We start from the raw sequence: 11,947 nt of genomic DNA on the forward strand, positions 1-11,947 counted from the left end.
TCTTTGTGTGGCATATGGCAGACAGGGAAGTAGACAGACAGCACAATAACAGATTGGGCAAGGAGCACAGGTCAGGAAGCAGAAAGCAAAGTAGCAGATTAGACAGAGAAATAGGATTGGAATAGCATTCAGGGAGAGCGTGAGACCAATTTATGGCACACCTGCCCACTGAGCAAGTCTCATACTGAGTCTTCTGAAGTGTTCATCATGAGAATTTTAGGCTAGAACTCAGTCCACCTATCATCCTTGATAACACCAGGCTTATTTGATTCATTTCAGTGTCACAGTCACAGAAAGGAGTGTCCAGCAGCCAACCTGAGTGGCCCAGCTCTGGCAGCCCAGAAAAAGACTAAGACAGATCCATTGTAACTTTGTAATATATGAACGGCTCATGCCTCCGGCAGCTGTGGGGGGGTGGAGGGGGCACAGATGTGCCAGCAGTGGTGGGAGCATGACAGGAGCCCAGAAGTGGGGAGTAGGAGGCTCCTGCAGATGCCACTGGCACTGTCAGCAGTGGGGGGGGGAGGGGGACAACAAGCACCGACCACAGGTCGGCGACCACCCTCAGGCACCACCAGCAGTGAGGGCAGCAGCCAGGGGCAATCAGAGACCAGTGGTGGGGTGGCAATCAGTGACTGCCCACAGGTGCCACTGACAGTGTCAGTGGTGCCTTTTTTCAGGGGGTGCACCACCACACGCAGGGGGTGCGCGTGCATCCTCATGCACCCTCTATGCATCACCCCTGTTTTAATATATAGCTATCAGTTCCAGCCAGCATACAACAGAAAGCTAGACAGAGATGAAACAAACATCACCTGAAAAGGCAGAATGTCCTGTAGAAACTCCTCTTCCTGCATATTCAAATACAAATGACAATTTCCAGAATAAACTGGCAATGGACTTACACTTGCTGATCAAGATCAGTGCTGAAAGGAGGCCCTGGACATTCCAAAAGACTGGAATTTGCCATGGAATTTGACTCTGTGGAACTGCACTGGGAAAGGCAGCAATTACTATCAAGGAAGATAGAAGCTTATCACTGCACCCTGTAAATACAGCTTTATTTCTAATGTGCAAGATGGAAAATAGGATATTTCTCTAGCTGGATATATTTTGGAATGACTGGAAAAAATATACATTCAGTTTATAAAAAAAAAGGAGAACATTGGCAATGAAAGGAGACAGTTCACCAATGTTAATATTGTGGGGGAAAGTTGGCTGCAGAAATTATTGTTATAAATTTAAGGCTTGCCAGGACAGAACATTAGTGAAAGCCCCTCACCAGTTTGAGAAATATAGAGACAGCTATAGAAAGGGATACTATTTAAAGATAGAAGGAGCCCACAGTTTTTCTTTAAATCTTAATGAATATTTGTTATTAAACAATAAGAACAAAAGAAGTTTGCCTACCAAATATGTAATAGGATCAATGAAATGCACAGGTATAGTGGACACTGCATTAAAACTAACCTGCCTGAAAAATAACACCTTCTGGTCAGACAGGCTAGGAAATAGGGAATATAAAACTGAACTGTCTAAGGGTGTTGTTACATATCACAATTCACACATGGTCACTAAGGCATGTTAGGCAGAATGAAAGTTAGCATGTTCTGTGAGTGGTCACACATCAAGGGATAATACCCTCTAATACGCACAGCTCTGACTTGCTGCTGGAGGGCTGGTAAGCAGGTCCATGGCTAGGAGCTGCCAAGTCTGCCCAATAGCTGCCCAGCTCTCCAGCCTCCACTCACCAATGCCTCCCACTGCCTCTCCACTCACCCATAGCTGCCTGGGTGGCCTTGACTCTCTACCCATCTAGGACAGTAGAGTTCTAGATGATAAATCATCCATGGGTGGAGGGGGGGTGGTGGAGGGCTAGCAGCGATGCATCTTGGGGTACTGGAGGACTGAAAATTACTGGTATTGGCCCCAATGGAGCAGACACAATATAACTACAATGTGAGCCGCCTAACAGCAGCTGGCAATAATGCTTGCACAGAGCCAGGACCTGGGGCAGAGCTGTGTTCTGCTCCCCACATGCCCCTGTCCACAGAACCAGTTTCCATCACAGGGGCATACAGAGAGCAGGTCACAGATCACAGCTATGCCTCAAAGCCCAGCCCCATACTATCACAGCCCCATCCCAGCCCTGGCCCACCCACCCATCCTGCTCCCAGGTGCCACTGCCTGCCTGCCTGCAGCCCCATCCCAGTCACCCAATTGAGCATGGAGCAGAGCCACTTCGAGAGTTTTGGTGAGCTGTTGTGGGGGAGTGTTGATCCAGCCTGCGACAGCTCACCCAAACTCTCTAAGTGGCTCTCCGGCCCAAATAATTGTCCGCCGTTACTTTAGAATGAACTGTGTATATTTTTGCCATTTAATCAGAACAGATATTTGCAAAGCACGAACTATCTCTTCTCCCCTTTTATCCTTCTTTTCTCAGCAACTGATACAGAGTAAGGGTAAACATCATGCATAGTTTGTGCTTCAGGCTAAACTTCAGCTTGAAACCTAGTATATTTGTATGCATAGCTTACCCATTTTAATAGCATATGTTGAATTTGACTAGATTTTGCTATAAGATTGTATTCCACTCATGTAAAACTTAAATGCATATGTGAAAAGCTAGCTAAATTATACCAAAAAAAATTAAATAAATCTGGTATATGTATAATGTTATCTTTGGGAAGCTGTCACTATTGCTTGGATAAAGAGCAAATCACCAATGCTGATGATTATGCTGATAGGCAGACTAGTAGGAATAGATACATAATGTACTTCAAGCAAAGAAAATAATATAACAGTGAGTTTTTCATGCGGATGGGAAGTGTTATATGTGTATATTAATTGTAAGTGATAGCATTATATCTCTATTTCAGAGAGAAATAAAGGTTTGAACATACAAAAAGACAAAAATTGCTTCTCCAGGCTGATGACCCTTTACACTCTTATTGTATGAATTGATAACAAATTTGGAAGTTCACACTGAATACTTGGATGATCCATTCAACTTAAACGCAAGCAATTTCATGCAAATGCTGCTGCCAACTAAATTATTATTATTTGGATTAGATCAGATGTGTCAAACTCACCAGGCCTCATAGGATTATGAGAAGCTCAGGTCTCATGAGTACTGCAGGGCTGGTCTGCACACCAAATGCAGCACATACCTCTGACCAGCTCTGCATGCCACATATAGCATGTAGGTCCAGTCCAAGACCCAAGGGCCAGATGATAGGGCTCTTCAGCCATATCTTTGACAACTCTATATTAAATGAATGCTTGAAAGCGCCACTCAAAATCAGGGTCTTGTGGACTGTGCATTATTCAAAGCGCATAAGAAAAGTCCCCACCTCAACAAGTCTACAATCTAAAAACAGGCAATCTAAAGCAGGAAGGGAGACAAGTGCACAAAAAGGGAAAGAAAAATAAAGGAAAATTTGCCAGGATGACAAGTGAGTGAGAAATCTGAAACAGCATCCAAAATGCACAAATCAAAGTCCAGTGCCCCTAGTTAGAAAGGGCTGGTTCCTCATGCATACCAGCTGGCTCCTTGCGCACACTACATTCCTCCCTGTTCTTCCTCCCTATCCATCTGTAATGTTTTGTTAGCATGTTACAATCAAATGGATTGTCTTGAGAAGAATTCGGGAATTCAGTGACAGGGAGTGATACTTCATACATGCATGCATGCATGCATGCATACATACATACATATGTATGTATACTGGTTTCATGGACAGGGGTGCAAGGCTGACAAAACAGATACCAAGCTTGAAGTCTTAGACTTCAAAAATGCAAATTTTAATAAGCTCAGGTCACTAGTAGAGAATGCCCTGAGAGATCAAGGACCACAGGTAAAGGGAGTACAAGAAGACTGGCTGTTCCTTAAGGATACAATCCTTAAGACTCAGAGAAAATCCATTCCCTTACAGAGAAAAAGTAGCAGACTCAAAAAACCCTCTTGGCTAAGCAGAGAAGTTGCAGCCCTCCTACAGAAAAAGAAAGAGGCATACAAACAATAGAAGCTTGGGACAGCCTCTAAGGAAGACTACTTGACAATGGCCTGCACTTGTAGAAACCAGATTAGGCAAGCTAAGGCAGAAACCAAACTAAAATTATCTACAAGAATCAAGGACAACAAGAAGTCCTTTGTTAGCTACTTAGGGAGTAAAAGGAAAACTAATGTGGGGCTGCTGCTCAATGCCTCAGGATACCTGGTCACTACCACTCAGGAAAAAATGGAACTCCTAAATGACTACTTTGCCTCAGTCTTTCACAAGACCAAGGAGAACAGCATGCCAGGTAAGGCACAGAACAAGGAGGGTGGAATTGACACCATTCCGACCATTGCCATAGAACTGGTGTACAATCAATTAAAAAAATTAGACGTATGTAAATCAGCAGGACCAGATGAACTTCTCTCAAGAGTGCTGCAAGAGTTGGCGGAAGTAATCACAGAGCCCCTGGCAAAGGTCTTTCAAAAATCACAGGCCTCTGGAGAAATCCCAGAGGACTGGAAGAGGACCTATGTTGTGCCCATCTTCAAGAAGGGGAAGCATGAAGACCTGAGAAACCACAGGCCAATTAGCTTAACTTCTATTCCAGGAAAAATCCTAGAAACATTCATCAAAGGGGCTATATGTGACAAACTTGCAGAAAGCATGATAGTGAATGACAGCCAGCATGGCTTTGTTGCAGGCAGGTCTTGTCTGACCAACCTCATTTCCTTCTATGATCAGGTGACTTATCACCTGGATAAGAGAAAAGTGGTTGATATCATATACCTCGACTTCCAGAAACCCTTTGACCTGGTATCCCATGAGGTACTGATCAGAAAACTGGAAGATATTGGGCTCAACTGCAGGACCATCAAGTGGGTGTGAAACTGGTTGCGAGGTAGGATGCAGAGAGTCCAGATGAATGGATTGGTGTCATCCTGGCAAGGTGTGGGCAGCAGCATACCCCAGGGGTCGGTATGTGGCCCAGTGCTGTTCAACATCTTCATCAATGACCTAGATGAGGGGGTGAAAAGCCCATTGACCAAGTTCGCGGATGGCACCAAGATATGGGGCTGTGCGGACACACCCGCATATAGGCTGCAGATACAAGCAGACCTAGACAGCCTGGCATGTTGGGCAGAACGGAACCAGATGAGGTTCAACATAGAGAAATGCAAGGTGCTGCCCCTGGGAAGGAAGAACCCCCAGCACACCTATGGACTTGGCATCACTAACCTGACCAGCACTACAAGTGAAAGGGATCTGGGGGTAACAATAGACCCCAGCATGAATATGAGCCAGCAATATGATTCAGTATCTGCTAGGGCCAATAAAACTCTGGCCTGCATCAATTGATGCATCCCCAGTAAATCCAAAGAAGTGATTCTCCCACTTTACTCATTTGGTGCGGCCACAGTTAGAGTATTACATCCGGTTCTGGGTGCTGCACTTCAACAAGGTTGTGCTAAAGCTCAAGAGGGTCCAGAGAAGGGCCACCCATATGATCAGGGACTTGCATGGCAAGCCATACGAGGAGAGGCTGAGGGATCTCGGACTCTTCAGCCTAAAGAAAAGAAAGCTGAGAAGGGACCTGATTGCGGCTTACCGCTATATCAGAGGCATACATCAGGGGCTTGGTGAACAACTGTTTACCAGGGTGCCCTGGGGGAAAACTAGAAACAACAGCCACAAACTCCTGGAAGATAGTTTCAGGCTGAATATTATGAAAAATTTCTTCACAGCTCACGTGTCCAAACAAGCTCGCCCCAGAGGTGGTGCAATCATCTACCCTAGAGGTCTTCAAGAGAAGACTGGACGGTCACCTGGCTGGGGTCACCTGACTCCAGATGTCTTTCGTGCTCATGCAGGGGTCTGGACCCAATGATCCTTCAGGGTCCCTTCCAGCCCTATGATGATTCTATATATATATATACACATACATACACACACACACACATATATATATAAAGCCAATCAACCTACATCAAAAGTTTCAACTCTGCTAATACTACTTTAATAAGTTTATTTATTTATTAGGTTTACATTCTGCCATACCCAAAAAGGTTCCAGGCCTCTAGTGTGCACTTCAATAAATGCTACACACCTATTTGTGGAAATACGACAGTACTAGGATGTTGTATGATCTCAGACCAAAACAAAATAAAATCTGGGTGATGAGCCCATAGAAACAGTATGCCACCTCAAATAAAAATTTAAAATCAGATGGTCAAAACAGTAAGGCCAAAGAGGGCACCAGCATCTAGAGCTGAAGAGGAAAATATAACAGCGATTTTGTAGAAAGCGGCTCTGGAGGACACTCTTGGGAAAGGGTTGTGTAGATGAGAACCTTGAACCAAGGAGTCCTGCTGCTTCTGACAGAAGCCAGTCTATACATCAGGACAAAGAGCAGGAACACAGTAAGGATAGAGAGGGAGCTCTGTTACCTAGCCAGATCATGACTTGATCAATAATACTATAATAATTTATAATATTATAAAACTAAATGCTCTAAAATTATTGTTTCAGCAGTTACATGTCATTTTAAATCATTCATACCCCAGGCCGCATTCCAAATGCTTACGCTTAGCCAGTTGAGCTAGTAGTCTAAGCTGCAACCCAGTTCCACCCACAATTCTAACAACCATTGTGATGGCACATCTAGATTTCATCCTACTGTAGTTTCCTAGGTAACCAACACACAGCTGCAGAAAGAAGATGCATTCAGGACGAAGAAAACCATTTGTCAGCATTTACACATATTTCTGTGCTTTAAAATAGTTTAAAGAATATCAATAAAAACAAATGCTATACAAACTTATGCAAATGAAAAATTACTTCACCTTAGGAAAGGGCAGGATTACTGCATGCGAGAAATACAGAACTCATGAACAGAGCTAGTCGGAACTACCTTCACCTCTGCTCCTCACCCCCAGTAGAAATTTTTGATGAAGTGTATTCTGTAGAAGTTTTCTACAGAACACTCTCAGTTTTCAGCAGAAAACCAACAACAAGTTGGGGATGAAAACTGTCAGCTGCAAACAGTGAAATAAAGGGGTCCTTTTGATTATATCTTTTATTGGACCAATAGTGTAGTTGCAAGAAACATCAAACAAGCTTTCATGCACAAAATGCCCCTCTTCCTCATGCCTGGACTTGAAGACCTGAAGAAAAGCACTGGGGTACCTGCAGACATGTGGGATATCTGCTCAGACGTGCTGAAATTACAGAGCATCAGAGCAGTTAAAGTGCCCGCACCACCATTTTGAAGCATGGGATGCTGAAAACATGAGAGGCTATAGACAATTTAATTAGAGTGGCTCCCAAGAGCCATTGTAATTAAAGTGCCCTCCCCCCACCCACCCCCAGAGCACATTTAAAGATGTCCTAAGTTTTTGTGCCCAAAAGCTCATCTAACATTTCTCCCAACTCCATAGTTTGCTCAGTAAAAGATATCACCAAAAAAACCTTGCTTCTCACAAATTTTCTGGATCATCAGACCTACAATAACATTCTAACCTTCCTAAGTGAAAACTGAATTCTTTTATTCAGAAATGCAGCACTATATTCTTGGGGCATTTATACACATGCTCCGGGAGTGATGTGGGGGGAGGTGCTTTAATTAGAGTGGCTTCAAGATCCACTCTACTTAAAGCTCTCAGCATATCATGTGTCCAGCTGAAAAATGGTGATGGGGGCACTTTAACTAAAGCTCATCAAATAAGCTTTAATTAAAGCACTCCCACTGCCATTTTTCAGTTCAGGGATGATGATACATATGACGCTGGAGTCTGTTGGAGTGCAGTAATTACCACACTCCAGCACACTTGATTAATCGAGTCTGCTCCAACTCACTATATTTATAGTGTGTTGGAGAAGGCGTGCTGCACGTGTATAGGCACCCTTGGATATTATGTACCACAGTGATGGTTGAGACAGCTTATAGCATAGGCAGAATTTAATTAATTGAAATTTAAATTCTAAGAAAACATAATATTTAATCATTTTTTTTTCAATTTCAACAGTGAGTACTAAACAAAAGTATCTTATTTCTTCTGAAATATTCGACAAGGAAGCTAAATGGTGGGAAGAAGAAATTTTAGGTATTGTTCTTCTGTTCTCAATCTGAAATCCTGCAGGCAATAATTAATCTTCATTGTATTCAAAACTTTCATTTACATGATGGCTTGATTCTTTTTACTGAGCCTCTTCAGTTGCAGAAAGCTTCAGTTTGCTTTCCAGTTCAGGTTCCCGTCTGCCACTTTTAATCCTCATTTTTATTCCTGCTAGTTACTCATCTGATCTCTTTGATCCTTTGTAGCAAGCCTTGAACTCTGTTTTTATTCAGATTAGAACCCAGTGTCTAGAAGTGGTGTTTTCTTTTCCCTGCAGTGTTGCAGCCTTTAGCTTGTTTAAGCTTGTTTTCTCTTTTCAAAGTTTTCAGAGGTTTCATTTGTATTTATTGTGTTTTCAAAACATTCTTCAGGATGAGAGAAACCATTAAAATATGGCATGTGTGACAATATTAGTTTCTCTGCTGCCACAATTGTATTTATTTAACTTCTTTCATTTCTTTTTTAATCACTAGGTGTTGAATATAAAATATAAAGAAAGTTGTGTATAATGCAAGGTATGTTACAGTGAAGGAACTGACGCTTACCTTACCATAACAGTTCTTCAAAATGTTGCTGTCAGCATGGAATCTCCTATTGTAGTGCGCCTCTTTCAGGAGCACATGATTGCAGTCTTTTGAAAGCAGTGTACCCTGGAGCTGAGCATGTGCCTTGTGCAGCAGTGTAACTAGGGAGGGGTAAGCCTTGATATTCAGTGGAAGGTACACCAATCAAATGGCAACACATAAAGTTGCATTGTGCTATCCACCTTGATAGCCTCTGATGAAATGACCCAGCAGTGTAAATAGGCATCTATAACCAATCATAAATTAAAAAGGAGACAGTCTAAGTGGCTTTGTTGTCCTGATGAAGTAGAGAAATCTCCTGGAAACTTCCAGCATATGCAGGCTTCCTTGTTCTGGACTGAAATAGGGTTTTGGGAAGAAGACAGAAAATTGATTGATGGAAGTCAGGGATCAACACAAGGATCAACTAAAGGTGTGTTTCAGTGCCACCCCATCATGAAGGTAGGGTTAGGCCTAAGTGCTTGGAACTTATTCGCTCTTCAGCCCAATATGACAGTAGCTAGAAACCTGCTTTCAGAATAAAGCCACATAAGGAATAGCCTAAAAGATGCTCTAAGGCAGGGGTGGGCAAAATACGGCCCGTAGGCTGCATCCAGCCCACAAGGCCATTCTATCCAGCTTACAGGGCCCCTAAAAAATTTAGAAAATTAACATTTATCTGCCCTTGGTTCCTGTCAAAAATGACAGAAGCCAAGGGCAGTAGTACCCATGGGAAGCCCCAGCAGGCTTCCTCAACAGCAGGACCTGCCAGGCCCTGCCCCCACCCCAGCTGGAAGCCCTAGCAGGGGCTTCTGGCCTGGGACCACATGGCTGCCCAGCGTGCAAGCTCTGGGTGGACAAAAGCAGCAAACACTGTCCAGCGTGGCAAGCAGGGGGGTAACAGCTGCTGCCACCTCATGCAGCCCTAACGGGCAAGCCCAGAGCTGGCACAGGGCCCAAGCTGGCAGCGGGGACAGTTTACAAGCTGGTGCTGAGCATGGGGAAAAGTGGCCCCTCACCCATCCCATGCCCAGCGCCCCATGCTGCAGCCACTCACAGCCTGCCTGGGATTGCTTTTCCTGCTCAGGACAGCCTGCACAGGCTGTGAGTGGCTGCAGCAGGGAGTGCCAGCCACAGGGTGGGGGAGGAGCCACTTTTCCCTGAGCTCAGCTTTTCCCCAGGCTCCTTCTCTGCTCCTTCCTGGTGCAGAGGAAAGCGACCCTTCCCTCACCCCATGGCCAGTGCTCCCTGCTTCAGCCACTCATAGCCCATGTGGGACTGTCCTGAGCAGGCACAAGCAGCCCCAGGTGGGCTGTGAGCAGCTTCAGTGCGGGGCACCAGGCACGGGGCAGGTGAGGGGCTGCATTCCCCCCCTCCACACTCACCACCAGCTTGTAACCTGCCCCCACTGCCAGCCTTCGCCCCACACCAGCTCCAGGCTCACCTGTCGGGGCTGCGTGCAGCAGCAGCAGCTGTGTCTCCCCTGCTTGCTGTGCCCAGCACTGTTTGCCACCGCTGCCCCTGTGCTGCCCATCACGCAAGCTCTGGGGGGCAGCAGCAGCAAATGCTGCGTGGTGCAGCAAGTGGCAGGGCTGCAGCTGCTGCCGCTATGCACAGCCCTGATGGGATGACCCAGAGCCAGCACGGGGCCCAGGCTGGCAGTGGGGGTGGGTTACAAGCTGATGCTCAGTGCAGGGAAAAGCGGCCCCTCAACCGCCCTGTGCCCTGTGCTGTAGCCACTTGCAGCCTGCATGGGGCTGCCTGTGTCTGCTTAGGACAGCCCCTTATGGGCTGTGAGTGGCTTCAGCAGGAAGAGCTGGCCATGGGGTGGCCATGGGGCCACTTTTCCCCATGCTCAGCACCAGCTCCTTCCCAGCCGGGGAGAAGGGGGTCGGGGCTGCACGCTGCCTGCCGCCTGTACCGTGGGACTGGGGGAAAACTGGGAGTGACCAGGTGCAGGAGCCAGCGGGAGCACAGGGTCTGCACTGGTGTCCCAGGGCCAGTGCCAGTGGGGCTGAAAGCAGAGTGGCAGAAGCGCGAGGTCCCAGCTGGCAGGGCCTCTATGAAGCTTGGCCAGCTCCTCCCTCTCCCTGCTGGTGCAGCCCAGCCCAGCTGCACAGACCCCTGCCAGCCTGCACCCTACTTCGGGCCCCACTGGTGCTGGCCCTGGGACATTGATCCTAAGATATTGGGACATTGGTCCCAAGATGGTGACTAGGGGGCAGGGTATCTGTCAAGGGGCAGGGCTACCCATGCAGCCCTCAACAGCCTGCCAAAACTAGGTAAGTGGCCCTCCACCAAAAATAATTGCCGGCTCCTGCTCTAAGGGAAGCTCTATGAATCTCACAATTCCAGCCTGCCACTGTGAGGCATGGGGCTGCACCTACACAGCTGCCCCTGACCAAGTTGTATTGGGCTTCCTGTGACATGGAAAAGGAAGTCAATAAAATGACTTCCTCTTCTTCGTGAGAAGAGGAAGTCATACTGGTACCCCCTAAATCAGTGCCCAGGGCTTGTGACCAGTTACACTACTTGTCCAAGATCTCTGTAATCCAGGCACCCTGGCCCTGGTATGTCCTTAAAATCATCAGTTGCAAGAGTAGGGAGAAGAGTCAGTGCTTCATCTGGGGACTACAATGATGGTGGGGAATGTACTAGTAGATGGCAACATGTGCATCAGTGCCCACAAGATGACTGAGTTCAGGATCCTGAAGAAAGGAAGGATGGAGAGCAGCAGAGTAAGGACCCTGGACTTCAGAAAAGCAAACTTCAACTTGCTCAGGGAATTTATGCGCAGGATCCCCTGGGAAGCCAGTCTAAGACGAAGAGAAGTCCAGGACTGCTGGCTGTAGTTTAAAGAAGTCTTACTGAGAGTACAGGAACAAGCCATCCCAATATGCAGAATACCAGCTTGGCTTAGCAGGGAACTCTTCAGCAAACTACATCACAAAAAGGCAGCTTATAAGAAGTAGAAACTTGGACAAACAACTAGGGAAGAGTATCAGAGCATTTCTCAAGCATACAAGGATAAAGTCAGGAAGGCCAAAGTGCTATTGGAGTTGCAGATAGCAAGGGATGTGAAGGGTAACAAGAAGGGTTTCTACAGATATAAAGGTGCTGAAGGGTTTGCTCAGGGCTTGCAAGCCCAATCAGGGAGTTTGCACTGTTGGGATCGGGATTTGCAACAGGCTGTGCACACAGACATAGCAGCTGAGGTAAACAGCTTGGAGCTGAAGGCTGCAGAATGCATGCATACATTGGACAGTTGTAA

The 11,947-nt window shown here is 46.2% G+C and overlaps 1 long non-coding RNA gene across 1 annotated transcript; it reads left to right on the forward strand.

The window, feature by feature from the left end:
* Window positions 1-3,067: 3,067 nt before the first annotated feature.
* LOC109299463 lies at window positions 3,068-11,735 on the forward strand. The gene is made up of 3 exons (XR_002097865.1): window positions 3,068-3,079; window positions 3,666-3,668; window positions 11,600-11,735. It is a non-coding gene; the product is annotated as an uncharacterized LOC109299463 (long non-coding RNA).
* The last annotated feature ends 212 nt before the right edge of the window (window positions 11,736-11,947 follow it).

The sequence above is a fragment of the Gavialis gangeticus genome, unplaced genomic scaffold, assembly GCF_001723915.1.
Source record: "Gavialis gangeticus isolate Ggan-Ray unplaced genomic scaffold, GavGan_comp1, whole genome shotgun sequence".
Lineage (NCBI taxonomy): Eukaryota > Metazoa > Chordata > Crocodylia > Gavialidae > Gavialis > Gavialis gangeticus.